This window comes from Triticum dicoccoides, chromosome 2B (genome assembly GCF_002162155.2).
Source record: "Triticum dicoccoides isolate Atlit2015 ecotype Zavitan chromosome 2B, WEW_v2.0, whole genome shotgun sequence".
NCBI lineage: Eukaryota > Viridiplantae > Streptophyta > Magnoliopsida > Poales > Poaceae > Triticum > Triticum dicoccoides.
Window position 1 is genome coordinate 309,886,543 of NC_041383.1, and position 18,273 is coordinate 309,904,815.

Here is an 18,273-nt window from a genome sequence, read left to right on the forward strand (position 1 = left end):
TCTCTTGCTCCAAGAATTTGACTTGCATATTATTGATAGAAAGGGAGCTGAGAACCCTGTTGCAGACATCTTGTCTAGGTTAGAGAATGTTCTTGATGACCCATTGCCTATTAATGATAGTTTTCCTGATAAACAATTAGCGGTTGTCAATGCTTCTCGTACTGCTCCTTGGTATGCTGATTATGCTAATTACATTGTTGCTAAATATATACCGCCTAGTTTCACATACCAGCAAAAGAAAAAGTTCTTTTATGATTTAAGACATTACTTTTGGGATGATCCACACCTTTATAAAGAAGGAGTAGATGGTATTATTAGACGTTGTGTGCCTGAGCATGAACAGGAACAAATCCTATGCAAGTGTCACTCTGAATCCTATGGAGGACACCACGCTAGAGATAGAACTGCACACAAGGTACTACAATCTGGTTTTTATTGGCCTGCTCTCTTCAAAGATGCTCGTAAGTTTGTCTTATCTTGTGATGAATGTCAAAGAATAGGTAACATTAGTAGACGTCAAGAAATGCCTATGAATTATTCTCTTGTTATTGAGCCGTTTGATGTTTGGGGCTTTGATTATATGGGACCTTTTCCTGCCTCCAATGGTTATACACATATTCTAGTTGCTGTTGAATACATTAGTAATTGGGTAGAAGCTATTCCAACTAGTAGTGCTGATCATAACACTTCTATTAAAATGCTTAAAGAAGTTATTTTTACGAGGTTTGGAGTCCCTAGATATCTTACGACTGATGGTGGTTCACACTTTATTCATGGTGCTTTCCGTAAGATGCTCGCTAAGTACGATGTCAATCATAGAATCGCATCTCCTTATCACCTGCAGTCCAGTGGTCAAGTAGAGTTGAGCAATTGAGAGCTCAAATTAATTTTGCAAAAGACTGTGAATAGATCTAGAAAGAATTGGTCCAAAAAACTTGATGATGCATTATGGGCCTATAGAACTGCATACAAAAATCCTATGGGTATGTCTCCATATAAGATGGTTTATGGAAAAGCATGTCATTTACCTCTTGAACTTGAACATAAAGCATATTGGGCTATCAAGGAGCTCAATTATGATTTCAAACTTGCCGGTGAGAAGAGGTTGTTTGATATTAGCTCACTTGATGAATGGAGAACCCAGGCATATGAGAATGCCAAGCTTTTCAAAGAAAAAGTCAAACGCTGGCATGATAAGAGGATACAAAAGCGTGAGTTTAGCGTAGGAGATTATGTGTTATTGTTCAATTCTCGTTTAAGATTTTTTGCAGGAAAACTTCTCTCAAAATGGGAAGGTCCCTACGTTGTCGAGGAGGTCTATCGTTCTGGTGCTATAAAGATCAACAACTTCGAAGGCACAAATCCGAGGGTGGTAAACGGTCAAAGAATTAAACATTATATTTCGGGTAATCCTATCAATGTTGAAACTAATATTATTGAAACCATAACCCCTGAGGAATACATAAGAGACACTTTCCAGAATGTTCCAGACTCCGAAAAGGCATAGGTACGTGGTACGGTAAGTAAACCGACTCCAAAACAACTCTAATGGCAATTTTTATCAGTTTTGTATTATTTAAGAATTTTAGGAAGAAAGAAGTAGTCCGAAAGGGACACGAGGCTCCCACAAGAGAGGAGATCGCGCCCCCCTGTAGGGCGCGCCCCCTATCTCGTGGGCACCTCGTGTGCCTCCCGGACTCCATTTTCTTGTATGTTATGTATTTTGGTCGGTAAAAATTCATTATATACAATCTCGAAGGTTTTGACCACCGTATCATGCAAATATCCTCTGTTTTTGTTTCAAGCTGTTTCTGTTGCAGATTTAGAGCACCATGACTTCTCCCTCCTCCAACAACGAAGACAAATATGCTTGGTTATTGAAGATAGAGTTGAAAAGAGAGGAACCAGAAGAGATCAACAAGGATGAAGGGATAAAGAAGGCCATGGAGGTTCAAGCTTCGGTGGTGAAAGAAGAAGACATCCCTCAACCTTTACCTAACCTTTTCATTCCAACAGAGATTGAAGCTTTCAAGATGATTGAGTTAGCCCGCATACAGAACAAGTATCTCACACAGGAGAATATTGTGTTGAAGGATCATATTGCTGGGCTCAAGGGCATTATCCGCAAGTTGGAGGAGCTTTTATGCTCGATGTGCGATTATCCACCGTCATCATCACCACCTCCATCACCTCCGAGGAAATAATCACATGGGTATGGGCACTCCCCTTGGCAACTGCCAAGCTTGGGGGAGGTGCCCCGGTACCGTATGACCATCACACTCCTATTTTTACCGCTTTATTTAGTTCGATCCTTTTAGTAGTATCTTGATCTAGTAGTTTGAAGTTTTTGTTATCAAGTAGTTTTGAGTTTTGCATTGTGATCTCTTTATGTAATCAAGTCCGTGTGCTATCTATAATAAAGATTAGTGTTGAGTCAAGGGCTTTGCTATGTTGCTATGATCTTGAAAAGTAGAAAGAACAAAAGAGTTCATATTGATCTTATGGATAGTGAGAACTTCACACATAGAAAGGATGAGGCATAAAAATTGTTGAGAGTTGATGAACGTAGCCTTGGTCATCGTTGCAATTAATAGGAAGTGATAAGGAAAGAGGGGTTCACATATAAATATTATCTTGGACATCTTTTATGATTGTGAAGCACTCATTAAGTATGACATGCCAAAAGAGTTGATGTTGGACAAGGAAGACAACGTAATGGTTTATGTTTTCCGACATCTCAGTTAAAGTATATTGTCATTGACCTTCCAAACATGTTGATCTTGCCTTTCCCCCTCTTGCTAGCCAAATTCCTTGCACCAAGTAGAGATACTACTTGTGCTTCCAATTATCCTTAAACCCAGTTTTGCCATGAGAGTCCACCATACCTACCTATGGATTGAGTAAGATCCTTTAAGTAAGTTGTCATCGGTGCAAGCAATAAAAATTGCTCTCTAAATATGTATGACTTATTAGTGCGGAGAAAATAAGCTTTGTACGAACTTGTTGTGGAAGTAATAAAAGCGACAGACTGCATAATAAAGGTCCACATACAAGGGGCAATATAAAGTGACATTCTTTTGCACTAAGACTTTATGCATCAACCCTAAACGTGCATGACAACCTCTGCTTCCCTCTGCGAAGGGCCTATCTTTTACTTTATGTTTTACTTTATGCTTGAGTCAAGGTGATGCTCACCTTTCCCTTTTTCGTTTTATCCTTTGGCAAGCTCCTCGTGTTTGAAAGATCATGATACATATATCCAATTGGATGTAAGTTGACATAGGCTATTATTGTTGACATCACCTAAAGGTGAATATGTTGGGAGGCAACACAATAAGCCCCTATCTTTCTCAGTGTCCGGCTGGAACTCTATAACCACAAGTATTGCATGAGTGTTAGCAATTATGGGAGACTACGAGATAGTTGAGTATGTGAGCTTGTTGAAAAACTCTATTATTGACTCTTTCTGATGTTACGATAAATTGCAATTGCTTCGATGACTGAGATTATAGTTTGTTAGTTCCCAATGAAGTTTTTGAACCATACTTGACATTGTGAATTGCTTATTACTTGAGCATAGGAAATCATATGACAAAATCTATATATGTTGCTGTTATTAGAATGACCATGATGCCCTCATGTCCGTATTTTATTTTTATCAACACCTCTATCTGTAAACATGTGGACATATTTTTCGATTTCGGCTTCCGCTTGAGGACAAGCGAGGTCTAAGCTTGGGGGAGTTGAAATGTCCATTTTGCATTATGCTTTTATATCAATATATATTGCATTATGGGCTGTTATTACACATTATATCTCAATACTTATGGCTATTCTCTCTTATTTTACAAGGTTTACCATGAAGAGGGGGAATGCCTTCCCACCCACCCAGGTTCAAGGCATGGTACTTGCAATTTTGGTTTGTTGCACCAATTATACTGTAGGGGGTTCCCTTACAATCTTTCTGTCAAAAAAGAGGGGGAATGCCGGCAGTTGGAATTTTGGCTAGAAAAGGAGCAAACGTTGGAAACCTATTCTGCACAACTCCAAAAGTCCTAAAACTCCACGAAACAACCTTTTGGATTTAATAAGAATTTCTGAGCGAAAGAAATAAGCCAGGGGCCCCACACCCTATCCAGGAGACAGCCCCCCCTGTAGGGCGCGACCTCCTATCTCCTGGGCCCCCTGGTGGGCCTCCGGCGTCCATCTTCTGCTATATCATCACTTTTACCCTGGAAAAAATCATGGGCAAGCATACGTGATGGAACTCCGCCGCCACGAGGCGGAACCTTGGCGTAATCAATCTAGGGTTCTGGCGGAGCTATTCTGCCGGGGACACTTCCCTCCGGGAGGGGGAAATCATCACCAACTTTATCACCAACGATCCTCTCATCGAGAGGGGGTCAATCTCCATCAACATCTTCACCAGCACCATCTCCTCTCAAAACCCTAGTTCATCTATTGTATCTAATCTTGTATCAAAACCACAAATTGGTACCTGTGGGTTGCTAGTAGTGTTGATTACTCCTTGTAGTTGATGCTAATTGGTTTACTTGGTGGAAGATCATATGTTCAGATCCTTTATGCATACTATTACTCCTCTGATTTTGAACATGAATATTCTTTGTGAGTAGTTACGTTTGTTCCTGAGGACATGGGTGAAGTCTTGCTATTAGTAGTCATGTGAATTTGGTATTCGTTCGATATTTTGATGGGATGTATGTTGTCTTTCCTCTAGTGGTGTTATGTGAACATCGACTACATGACACTTCACCATTATTTGGGCCTAGAGGAAGGCATAGGGAAGTAATAAGTAGATGATGGGTTGCTAGAGTGACAGAAGCTTAAACCCTAGTTTATGCGTTGCTTCGTTAGGGGCTGATATGGATCCATACGCTTAATGTTGTGGTTAGGTTTACCTTAATACTTCTTTTTGTAGTTGCGGATGCTTGCAATAGGGGTTAATCATAAGTGGGATGCTTGTCCAAGTTAGGGCAGTACCCAAGTGCTGGTCCACCCACATATCAAATTATCAAAGTACCGAACGCGAATCTTATGAACGTGATGAAAACTAGCTTGACGGTAATTCCCAATGTGTCCTCGGGAGCTCCTTCTTCATTATTAGAATTTGTCCAGGCTTATCCTTTGCTACCTAAAGGATTGGGACACCTTGCTGCACTTTAATTACTTTATTTACTTTTTGCTTGTTACTATTTATCTTATCACAAAACTATCTATCACCTACTATTTCAGTGCTTGCAGAGAAAACCTTACTGAAAACCGCTTATCATTTCCTTCTGCTCCTTGTTGGGTTCGGCACTGTTACTTATCGAAAGGACTACGATAGATCCCCTATACTCGTGGGTCATCAGCAGGTTGAGACCACCTAGGCGAGAGGTGGGCCTGGCCCTGGTCGGCGTTTGTGGTTACTTCATAATAATACACTTAACGAGATCTTGGTATTTGATCTGAGTCTAGACACTGTCCTATATGCACTAACCAACTACGCAGGAATAGTTATGGGCACTCGATGTCGTGGTATCAGCCGAAGCCTTCTTGATGTCAGGGAATAGCGGCACGCGCTGGGTTGGACTGGTACGCCTGCTCTTGTATAAGGGAGGCTAGGTCTGCTCACCGGCCGCGTTCGCAACGTGCAGGTGTGCAATGGGCGATGGGCCCAGACCCCTGCGCACATAGGATTTAGACCGGCGTGCTGACCTCTCTGTTGTGCCTAGGTAGGGCGGCAACGTGTTGATCTTCCGAGGCCGGGCATGACCCAGGAAAGTGTGTCTGGCCAGAGGGATCAAGCGTGTTGGGAAATGTGGTGCACCCCTGCAAGGAAGTTTATCTATTAGAATAGCCGTGTCCCTCGGTAAAAGGACGACCCAGAGTTGTACCTCAACCTTATGCCAACTAAAATCGGATACTGAATAAAACACACCCAGAAAAGTTCCAGAGACAACCCGGTGATTGCTTTCCCACAGGGCGACGAGGGAAGGATCGCCGGGTAGGATTATGCTATGCAATGTTACTTGGTGAACTTACCATCTTTTCTCTTCTACATACTGCAAGATGGAGGCTGCCAGAAGCGTAGTCTTCGATAGGACTAGCTATCCCCCTCTTATTCTGGCATTCTGTAGTTCAGTCCACCGATATTGCCTCTTTACACATATAACCATGCATATGTAGTGTAGATCCTTGCTTGCGAGTACTTTGAATGAGTACTCACGGTTGCTTTGTTCCCTCTCCCCCCTTTTCCTCTTCTTCTCGGATGCCGCAACCAGATGTTGGAGCCCAGGAGCCAGACGACGACCCCTACTACACCGAGGGTGCCTACTACTACGTTCAGGCCACCATCAACGAGGAGTAGTTTAGGAGGATCCCAAGCAGGAGGCCTGCGCCTCTTTCGATCTGTATCCCAGTTTGTGCTAGCCATCTTATGGCAACTTGTTTTACTTATGTCTGTACTCAGATATTGTTGCTTCCGCTGACTCAGTTATGTTCGAGCACTTGTATTCGAGCCCTCGAGTCCCCTGGCTTGTAATATGATGCTTGTATGACTTATTTTACTTTTAGAGTTGTGTTGTGATATCTTCCCGTGAGTCCTTAATCTTGATCGTACACGTTTGTATGCATGATTAGTGTATGATTGAATCGGGGGCATCACAAGTTGGTATCAGAGTCGACTGCATGTAGGAATCCCCCTTCCAAACTCCTTGGCCGAAGTTGAGTCTAGTCATTGCAAAACTTTTACTAACATGGTTGTGTGGATTATGGGCCCACATCGCCATTGGGTGGTAGTATATTAGGATCTTTTATCCCTCGTCTATACTATGGGAATCTAGGTTCTAGTAATTACTTGCTACCGGAGACCCCCTCACTTCAGATGATTGCTTGGTGCACCAAAGGATTCCAAAGATACTCTCCGATGTTCTCTCGAGACTTTGTGTCCGTTGTTTTTACAATTCCCTACCACCAAAATATCCCTATGGACAAATACATACACCTGTCGTTCTTACTTTCATTTCCAGTTGATCTTGTTATTACAAAATACCACAAAATTCTCTCTATTGTTCCGAGAATACTTAGTGCCTACCGCCTTGCAGTACTTTGCCACCTGAGTACCCCTACGGATAATTTCTCGCACTTATCGAGTATCTGCTCATCCCCAGTTGATTGATGTATTTTACAAAAGTCTTCGGATTACCATTCGATCTTTCGAAGATCCTCGACAACCTATTGCTCTTGAAAGTCTTGCTTGCTTACATTTATGGTTAATCCCATAAGTATAGTAATCTTATTGACATCCTTGCCATAATCATTTTGAGTCCGTTGATTCAATAAGTTGCGATTGCTTGGAATCCCCACATGATCCTAGAATTCATCCTTCTAGCTCAGATGTCCTTTTGAACAGGAGCTAGTTCTCGACCAATCAATTTATTGTCGATTGTAGCCCTAAGTCTACTCAACTTATCCATCTTTAATTAGAACATTTGCTTCCGAGTCCTTGATCTAAAAATCACAATTCGTTTGCATTTGAGCTCTGAATTAGTCAGTTGTTTCTATAATCTGATACATTTGCATTCTTTTTCCTTCTGATTGAGTACCGGTACTCACATCAAGTTCCGTATGGTCCATGAGACCAATTTCTTGTTTATTATCTGACAGCGTCCTTCATATCCAATAACCTTGAGAGTTTCTCCCCTGATACATAATGCCTTTGGTAAATTGTGTCTTCTGCCTTTGGCAGTTATATCCTATGCCTTTGTCAACCATGCTCTGCTTCGTGTAGGTGTTGATTGATCCTAAAGTTCATGCTATACGTTCTAAGTTGCCCCGATGGGTTGATACTATGCCTTTTCTAATCTGTGTGAACCCGGAAACTACTACGGGTCATACTCTACTGGTGTTATGTCAGATAAAATTTCAACACTACAACTTCGTCGAAGGTGAGAAGTGAATGAAAGGTTATGCATTAGAGAAGTGGGAGTTGACCTTGAACTTTGTGTTCATGCCCATGGACACGATGTAGATCTTATCATGGAAACTTCTCTTAAGTTAATTATTCCCTTGGTATAAGATCATCTTATATTTGGGATATGATCTTTTGCAATCATGGTTTCGACCATATTGTTCCTCTTTGATCCCATTTTTCGGACAAGTTAAACCACTTGTCTTCTAGAGATCAATGCACCAGTCCAACCTTTATTATGATGTACTCCTAGTATTACCCTGTGGTATCTCGATAATATCTTGGAACAACATCACTTCTTAGGGGTTCTTCATCAACTATTATTTCTCGCCGATTCCAATTTTCCTGGGTTCTGGGTTGTTGTCAACCGAGAACACCGAATAGTGAATCGAGTTTGCACTCTGATTCAATAACTCTAAATAATTTTCGTTGCCTACGAGTTTCATAATTCTTCAAGTCATTCCTAGCCTGGTTGGCTATATCATCATCGTGCTAAATTTTAACTGTGCTACCTGGTCCTTCTTCCCTGAGCACAATTTTTGACGATGAGCTAAGCTTACGTCGATCTTCCTCACCATATCATTACGCCTCGAACAACAAGCTTGATTCCGATCTTTTGCTTCATCACTCCTTTTTGTTTGATGAAGTCGATGTTCGATTGCTTCTTTGTGGAGCCTCTCGACAAAAATTTTCTTGATCATCATCAACATTTTGACTCCTTCCAGGATATCAATCTAATTGATGATGATAAGTGCCATCCTTGTCCCTTGGTAATTTGAGTTGCCATCTGCAACATCATTACCTTCCTCTCATCACAAACCTGTTCATGTTATGGATGCAACTTGCTATCCAACTTGTATTATGTTCTACCTTGAAGTATTACTGTCTTTTATGCCAAGGATGTTGTGGGGATTGCTCCGCCTATTAAGAATTCTTGGTATAGTGATGCTTCTCACAAGCACCATTATTTCTTGGTCCCCGTATTGACTAACCAGGATTATCAACAAGTGAACGGTGCTGCTTGGATTCTGCCCTTCTAGCAATCCTATTGCTTTGAAGCTAATGGTCGACCGTTCATTCTTAGGCTATTGGTTATTGAATCACCATTCTAACATTGATCATGCCACCTGAGCCCATATTTCGGGTGCACCTTTCAAGCATTATCTAATTTTGTATGTTATCCTCGATCATACATCATTATATCATGTTGACCGGACAAATGTTATCTCCTTATTCACATAATGGTGGAAATCCATCTTTTGGAAATCTCGAGGATTGTTGAGTCCATCAGCCACCCCCTCATCCTCTCCTTGGTTTAATGATGAACTCTTGTTTCAGAACTCGCTTCCTTAGTTCATTTCTAGATAATCTTACAATGTCATCTCGTCAAATTGTGTCGCACCTTTTCTTCTCAGGCATCCCGAGTCTAAGGTTTCCTATCACCAATCAGATCTGAATCTCAATCAGATATGATGTTTAGAACATATTTCCAAGAGTTATGACAATTGAATTTATATGACTTGGTAAGGTGGTGTCATGCCTAGCACATCTGGCCAGAGGCCCTATTGTTATAATTTCCTTTTCGCAAGGTTATCCATTCTTCCATGAGGAAATGGTAAGACTTATTCTACAAGTTGTTCCTGATAAATCCTTCGTGTATCCAAGGCCTGACCTTTGCTTGAAGACCTTTTCAATGCCATCTCGAAGCATGTCTGTGCTACTCTGATTGTCAATAAAGACATTTAAAGCAGAATGCTAAGTTTTCCTTATCAATTATCCAAACACCGTTGTATGGTTTATGCATGAAATTTCTCTCCCCTTTCCTAAAGGGTTTTCTACATTATATCCTGTGATGGATATCCTGCTCTGTTTGACCTTGGAAAGGATATGCCCCTGAATTATGTGTTTAAACACATTTTCCCTTTTCGTTGTTCTGTTTAATCTGATAATCACAATTTCCTTTCCATTGTTTTGTTTAACCTTTCTTGAAATCTACTTAACTAAGCAGTAATAATTCCCTGCTTAGGTAAGCACCTCGTTTTATCATTTTGTCATTAAGATTCCGATAACCACCGATGGACGAGAACTTTGCCTATTGGTCCGCCTCGTTCAACGAGCAGGAAGATTGTTCTCTTCGCCCCTCGTCCTTGGTACCGGTATTGTTGCCAACATAACTGACAGACTATCCTCTATCATGCCTTGCTATCGTGACTGTGCAAGATGTCAGCGCCCCTTATCTACTTTTGACCCACATGGTGGGCCCATAACCCATAGCTCCACAGGATCAAAACCCGACCCTTCTGTACACCCCTGTTTCCAAAGCTATTCCTCGTGCTTGACTTCATATGTAACTCATGTGCCACGTTCCTAGTGATCTATTTTGGTACCGGACGCTATACTTAAACTCAGTTTCTCTGGACCCCTTTCACGCATTGTTTCAGACATCGAACGATTGCCTGCCGTCCGAAACTTCCCTTGATACCTCCTTACTTTGCTCTTGATATTTTCTTTAGTTTCAATTCGAGAGTTACTTTTCGCCACCTTCCCCGATGTTATCGACCAGATAGTCAACCTTGCAGAGGTCCGTTCTCTCGGAATACCCACCCATTATTCTTTCGTAAGTATGATGGAGTTCCTGAAGGAAGAATGACAACTTTGTCACGATGCCCTAGAGCAGAGAACTAAAGACATCAATGAAAAGGATCGACTACTTCGGGAATATCAACCAAGGATGAGAAGATCCGTTAGAATGTTGTAACCAGGACTTTCCCCCTTACTCCACCTCTTAAATCTCGGGACGAGATTTCTTGTAGTGGAGGAGATTTGTGACGCCCGGTTAATTAGGCTACAGTAATCCCGCGTTAACGTTGCTACGTCACCTCGGTTACTGTTGATATTCTCGTGTTAGTTCAAAATGGATTCAAAATTCAAATTCGAATTATAGTTAAAACAATTAAAGTTTTCAAAAGTCAAAACTAAAATGTTCGATGTGTTGAAAATATTCCCTAACTATTTGTCATGAACAAACCATGTTTTTATATAAGGACTATATCTTTAAAATGAGCAAAAACAGAAAAGAAATATAAATAAAAAGTGAAAGAAAAACAAAATAGAAAAAAAAGGGAAACCCCTAGAGCCCCCCCGGGCCAACCGGCCCAGCTACCGGTCGGCCAGCCTAGTTGGCCCAGCCGCCCCCCTCACCCCCCTTTTATCCCCCCACTCCCTAACCTCCCTCGCCCCACTCCCCACTCTCTCGATCCCCATCTCTCCCCTCGATCCCCCCACACTGTGGCGCTCACACACACACACAAACCTCGTGCCAGGGAGAGGAGCTCCCCGCGCTCCGACGACCGCGCCCCGACCACCGTTGCCCGCCACCGACGCGTCCCCGGCGCCACCCCGCCGCTGCCACATCATCCCCGTCGCCCCCGACCTCGTCACCGTCGTCCCCGTTGTCCTCCCCGCACCCACTACCCTGGACCCTATGCCCCCCATGAGCACCTCCCTCCTCTTCCCTCACCCTCGTCCGTGCGCATCCCCGACCAACCCTCTCGCGTCATCCGCGCCCCACGTGTGGCCGCACCCCTGCTCCCCCTGACGCGCTCACTGCGCTTACCGTTCCCGCGCGCGGCCGCAGCCCTCGCGGGCGCGCCCCTGGCCGCGCTCGCGCGCCTCTGCCTTGTCCATGCCGTCCGCATGCACCCCGCTGCTGCTGGCCACTCCGGCCACGCCTAGTGCATGCGCGCGCCCTGCCGTACTGTCCCTGGCCGTCCATGTTGCTGCCGCTGCCTTGCACTGCTGATGCGCCACCGTCGCCCTTGTTGCCCGCTTGCCTGCGCCGCGCTGGCGCCCTGGGGCGCTTCCTGCGTTCAGGCGGGTCCGCCTACCCCGATTCGCCCACACCCGTGCGCCCGAACCCTGCACCTGTTAGGTCCCTGGGCCACTGACCAGAGGGGCCCACCCCTTGAACGTTTTAGAAAAAAAGAATTAAAAAAAGAGAATAAAAAAATAATATTAAATAAACATATTAAGTAACTTAATAATTTGCGATTAATTAACCTAATAACTAATTAACCTATTAACTAAACAGTCACTGACAGGTGGGACCGACCTGTCAGGTTGACCAGGTCAACGGTCAGAGTTGACCGTTAACGTCATGCTAACATCATGATGATGTCATAAACTGAATTTTGAATTAAAATAATTCTGTTAATTCTAAAATGAATTAAAACTTTAAAAATTAATATAAAATAAACCGTAGCTCGGATGAAAATACTTTATACATGAAAGTTGCTCAGAACAATGAGACGAATCCGAATAGGCAGCCCGTTCGTCAGCCACACGTCCCTAGCATAGCGAACGTGCAACATTTCACCTTCGGTTCATCTGTCCGAAAACGTGGAACACCGGAGATTCTTTCCTGGATGTTTCCCCCCTTCATCGGTAACAGCTACTACCGCGTTAGGGCACACCTAGCACTGCTCTTTGTCATGTCATGCATCGTCATGCTTATGTTTGCATTATATTTATTGTTTATTCCCTCTCTTCTCTCCGGTAGACTACGAGACTGGCGCTGCTGCTGCCCTGTTTGACTACGGAGTTGATGACCCCTCCTTGCCAGAGCAACCAGGCAAGCCCCCTTGATCACCAGATATCGCCTTTTCCTTCCCTCTACTGCTTGCATTAGAGTAGTGTAGCAAGTACCTGTTTCGGTTAATCCTATTCTATTGCATAGCCTGTCATTGTTGCTACAGTTGTTGATACCTTACCAACAATCCTAAATGCTTAGTATAGGATGCTAGTTTATCATCTGTGGCCCTACATTCTTGTCCGTCTGCGATGCTATACTATCGGGCCGTGATCACTCGGGAGGTGATCACGGGTATATACTATACATACATATATAATATTCAGATGGTGACTAAAGTTGGGTCGGCTCGTAGAGTACCCGCAAGTGTTTCGGAGATGGGGGATGAAGGGGCAGGTGGTTCCATCTAGGTAGTGATGGGCCTGGGTTCCTAACAGCCCCCTGATGGTTACTTTGTGGCGGAGCGACATGGCAGGTTGAGACCACCTAGGCGAGTGGTGGGCCTGGCCCTGGTTGGCGTCCGCGGATACTTCATAATAATACACTTAATGAGATCTTGGTATTTGATCTGAGTCTAGACACTGGCCTATACGCACTAACCAACTACGCGGGAACAGTTATGGGCACTCGACGTCATGGTATCAGCCGAAGCCTTCTTGACGTCAGCGACTGAGCGGCGTGTGCCGAGTTGGACTGGAACGCCTCCTCTTGTATAGGGGAGGCTAGGTCTGATCACCGGCCGCGTTCGCAACGTGCAGGTGTGTAATGGGCGATGGGCCCAGACCCCTGCGTGCATAGGATTTAGATCGGCGTGCTGACCTCTCTGGTGTGCCTAGGTAGGGCGGTAACGTGTTGATCTTCTCAGGCCTGGCATGACCTAGGAAAGTGTGTCTGGCCAGAGGGATCGAGCGTGTTGGGAAATGTGGTGCACCCCTGTAGGGAAGTTTATCTATTAGAATAGCCGTGTCCCTCGGTAAAAGGACGACCTGGAGTTGTACCTCAACCTTAGGTCAACTAAAACCGGATAGTTAATAAAACACACCCAGAAAAGTTCCAGAGACAACCTGATGTGGAGCATCCCTCACTCATCCCCATGGACTCTACTAAAACTCGTCAAGCACCTCGAGGACCAATGACAAGAGCACATGCACGCACCGTTGAAACCGAGGTTAATTCTTTCCTCTTGAACTTCATTCGGTTTCACATGAGTGTCGGGTTCTACCTCAAATGGAATCAATGTGCCTTCTTGAGTACCAAGGACACGACCATGAAGAAACTAGGAGGGAGACCCAAACATCTATGGAGAGAGAGAGAGGAAGAAGAAGGACTCGGAACGCACGAAGTCTCTCGGGAAGGAGAAGAAGGAAGAAGGAGGACGGGGAGGCCCTGGACACTCTGGGTGCCCGGCCGCCAACTGGGAACACCCCTGGCCACCCCGGGTGCCCGGTCTGGAGGCCCCGTTTGCCCGACCAAATGGCCCCGGGTACCCGGTCCCTCCCTGGGCCACGCCCTGCTCGCCCCGGGTGCCCGAGCCCTCAACCCCCGAGTGCCCGGCCTGCCACGCCCAGCCACCAATTACCGCCCCTGGTGCCCGGGCCTTGGACCCCCGGGTGCCCGGCCCTCCTACAGACGCATCCCGGCATGCCCCTGTCCTCCTCGGGTGCCCGGGCCTCACACCCCCGGGTGCCCGGACCCCTCCGGAACAACCCATGTATTTTGTGGTCTTTGACCATTGTACCCCTCTCTCCCTCATGTTTCGCCCTAAGACTATAAGTACCCCCCACCTAGATCATTTAGAGGGATAGCAATGTATTGGATAGACAAAGAGAGAGCTTTGCTCATCTTCCTCCTCATGGAGATCAAGACCTCCTAGGAGAAGATCCCTATTGGATATCAAGCCCCCATCTAGGGAAGGATCCCCATCATAGGATCATCAAGACCTCTTTCCTCATAGGATTGGGATGAACTAGTTCCTTGTATCTTTCCTTTGTTGTCCTTGAATCATTGTGATCTCTTGTGTGTTCTTGGATCTAGCATATGTGTGATTGGATCTAGTCAATTTGAGTGTTTCCCCTCTCTTGTGTTCTTTGTGTTCTTGGGAATTTCCCCTCCATTTCATGGAAGATCTCCATCTAGGGTTCTACCCTACAATAACTTGGTATCATGGGCCATGTTTATCAAAAAATTGGAGCCCCCCTTCTTGTTCTCTAGCCTAATTTTGTTGTGTTCTTCCCCAATTTCGAAAATTCCCCAGCAAAAATAGCCCCAATTTTTTTTGTGATTTGTTGGTTTGATGATGTTTTGTTGATTTGTTCCATGGATTTGATCGGTTTCAAGTGGATCTAGCCTTCCCCCCATCCATCTCCACCTTTCCCTCCACGAAAGCCACTAATTTCTTCCTTTTCTCCATGATTTTCCGCCCAAATCCGTGACCCCCGGGCACCCGGACCTCAAGCACCAGGCACCCGGACCTCAAGCACCAGGCACCCGGACCCCCCGTGCAACGCCGCTGACCACCCCGGGTGCTCGCACCCCTTACCCCCGGGCACCCGGACCGCCAGGCCATCTCCTCCGCCCAACTCCCCTGACCACCCCGGGCACCCGCACCTCTCACCCCCGCGTGCCCGCACCCCCCCGAATCAGCTCACCGACAAAAACCGTTTCGGCCATAACTTTTGCTCCCGGAGTCCGATTTTGACGTTCTTTAGCTCGTTGAGTAGCTATTGACATCCCCCATCCATATAGATAGGTTCCAACATCATTTGAATCCATCAAAATATTGGTATTTTGGCATCTTTGCCTAGGCCATCCACCATATCATCCGCAAAACCACCATAGCTTTCCGCAACCTAACCCATTTACTTCCATATAGCATTTGTGGTTGCTTGAGTGGTGACTTGAGTCTCCTAAGGTGTTTAGGCTACTTAGGGACGGTTGCTTCATCATCAGCCACCACCACCACTTCTACATTGCTAACTCCAGAACCACCAACGCATTCCTCTACCACCATTTGACATTTTCCTTTGAGATTTTGAGTGTGCGGGTTTTCCGTTTCCTAGGGTGTTTAGGCTATCTTGGAACGGTTCGAAATCATCAACACCGCCACTCACCTTCGACAAGGATTCGACATCGACCGCTTCACCATTTTGACAACCTAACCGTAAGCAAGAACGGTAACCTCCATATCACCTTGGTATCGTGGTATCCCTTCATTGTACGTTTTTGCCATTACATTGTTAACCCCTTAGCCCATTTTGCGCCACTTGCCTATCGAGACTAGCTTTTGAGTGTTGCCGGCAACATTACTTGTGCACATTAGTGATCCGTACCTTCCAATGCATACATACCATTTCACATTGGTATCATCTTGGTATCATCATATCGTCCCTGGTGTCACAAGATTGTTCCCGCATATACACAATTGCTATCTTGGTCTGTGCATTTCGTGTAAGTGGCCATATCAAAACAAAAAAGCTTTTAAGCAAAAGGAAAAGAGAGCAAAGAGCTTGTAAGCAAGAGCCATAGCATCATACCACATTGCACATAAGATTGTCATATCCTATCATCTTGGATCATCTTGAGAAGAACTTCGGGAACATCATGCACATAGCATACTTGGGATAGAAAGCTCATACATTTTGCATCTTATAGGTTGTGCACAAGTGTCGTATCCGCCTATTGAGCAATCGTGCTAGCGTCTCTCTTGAGTTGTGCAATAGGAGCGTTTTCCGTGGATTCCACATTTTGTGCTCATTGCTTGGTTGCATGATCCCATTTATCTATCCGTGTGTCTGTTTCCGTGTGCCACATTTTGCTATTGGTCTACTTGTTTCACTTGCGAATTTGTGAATCTTTTCCAACTTTATTGACTCTTTCTAATATTTTGCATCAAATTTTTGTGCCACTATCCTCACCGAGCTCCACCTTAAGCCTTACTTGTGTAGGTGTGAGAATTGACAAGATCCGGTACCAATTGTGCTATTTCCTTATTACATTATTGTGTGATCATTGATCCATCTTCAACATTGGATAAGGTACATTGGTCTAGTTCTTTCCTTTCTTCCACTCACATTTGCTCGAGTCTTGTGATGGATATGCAAGGCATTTCATCTCCAGTCCTCCACGACAACGACGGCGCGAACAACTACAACAACAAAATGTCCACCTTCGGACTACAACGAGCAATGCACGGCATTGAGCGACTCGCCATCGACATTCGCCAAAACGAAGCAAGGAAAAGGGACTACATCGACACCAAGTTGGCCGAACAAATGGATCAAGTACGAGACATGGTTGCCAACTACAAATATTCTTCCCCTTTGTCATCTTCAAGGCGGCGACGCTCAAGTGGCCAATCTTCAAAACGTCATCGAGCTCAAGCACTACAACACCTTCAAGATGAAGATGCTCATGATGTGTACACCTACAAGTCCCAAAAAGCTCTACATCAAGCTACAGACAAACTTCATGAGCACAAGAGAAGTCCGCGATACGAGTACCAACAAGACGGAGCTACGACTACTACCACCACTTCGGCATCTTCGCCAAGTGTTCTCAAGGCATCTTCGCCTTTGGACGTACGACATCTTCGCCTACCTCCGACGAGTACGCCTACATTGGCTTTCATCCACGACGACCGTGATGAGATGATCGAGCATGGGATTTTCCCATCGGTCATGGAGCAGAGCGATGATGTGCCATCTTCGGCCTTCATCCACGGCGACGGCTACAAGATGGTTGAGCATGTGATTTTCCCTTCGACCATGGCAACATATGATGACTTGAGTGACTTGTGCCACCATATTGAGAGTGAGAGTGACTTCACCACTAGCCTCATATATGATGAGTTGCCACAATTCCCATGTGAGGAGAGCCACCACCACCACCGCTTGAGTGATTTGAGTGACTCCACCATATGTGACATTGAGTGCACCTACCTTGAGGAAGTGAGTGATCCACCACCACATAGAGAGAGTGAGGTAGTTGATACGACATGTGAGGCCATTTCGATTTCTGACAACTTAACCTCTACCTCTATTATTGTAACGCCCTGGATTCGATGCGCTAGATGTCTACCAGTTATTCGCCGTTGTTTCCATGTCATTTGCTTGCCCATTGCATTTTATCATGTCATCATGTGCATTGCATTGCATACGTGTTCGCTTCATGCATCCGAGCTTTTTCCCCGTTGTCCGTTTTGCAATCCAGCGCTCCTATGCCCTCCAGCGTTCCCCTTTTGTCTCCTGTTGTGAGTGGGTGTTAAACTTTCTCGGAATGGCCCGAGGTTTGCCAAGCGGCCTTGGTATAGCACCGGTAGACCGCCTGTCAAGTTTCGTGCCATTTGGAGGTTGTTTGGTACTCCAACGGTTAACCGCGTAGCCCGTAAAGCCCCTTTCGTCTTGCAGCCCAACACCCCTCCAAAGTGGCACAAAACCCAGAAAACTCCCCTCCATGCTCTCGATCGTTCGATCACGATCGCGTGGCCGAAAACCGTGCTCCATTTGGACTCTCCTAGCTCCTTCTACCTATAAACACGTCCTCCCCCTCCATTTTTCGGATCAAAACCCTAGCTTATTTTCCTCTCCGCGCCGCCGGACAAAAACCCCGCCGCCCGGACATGTCCGCCGCCCTCAGCCGCTGCCCCCTCGGCAAACCGCAGCCCGCCACATCACCCCGCCGCTGTCACTCACCGCGCGCCGCCGCCAGGGCCTGC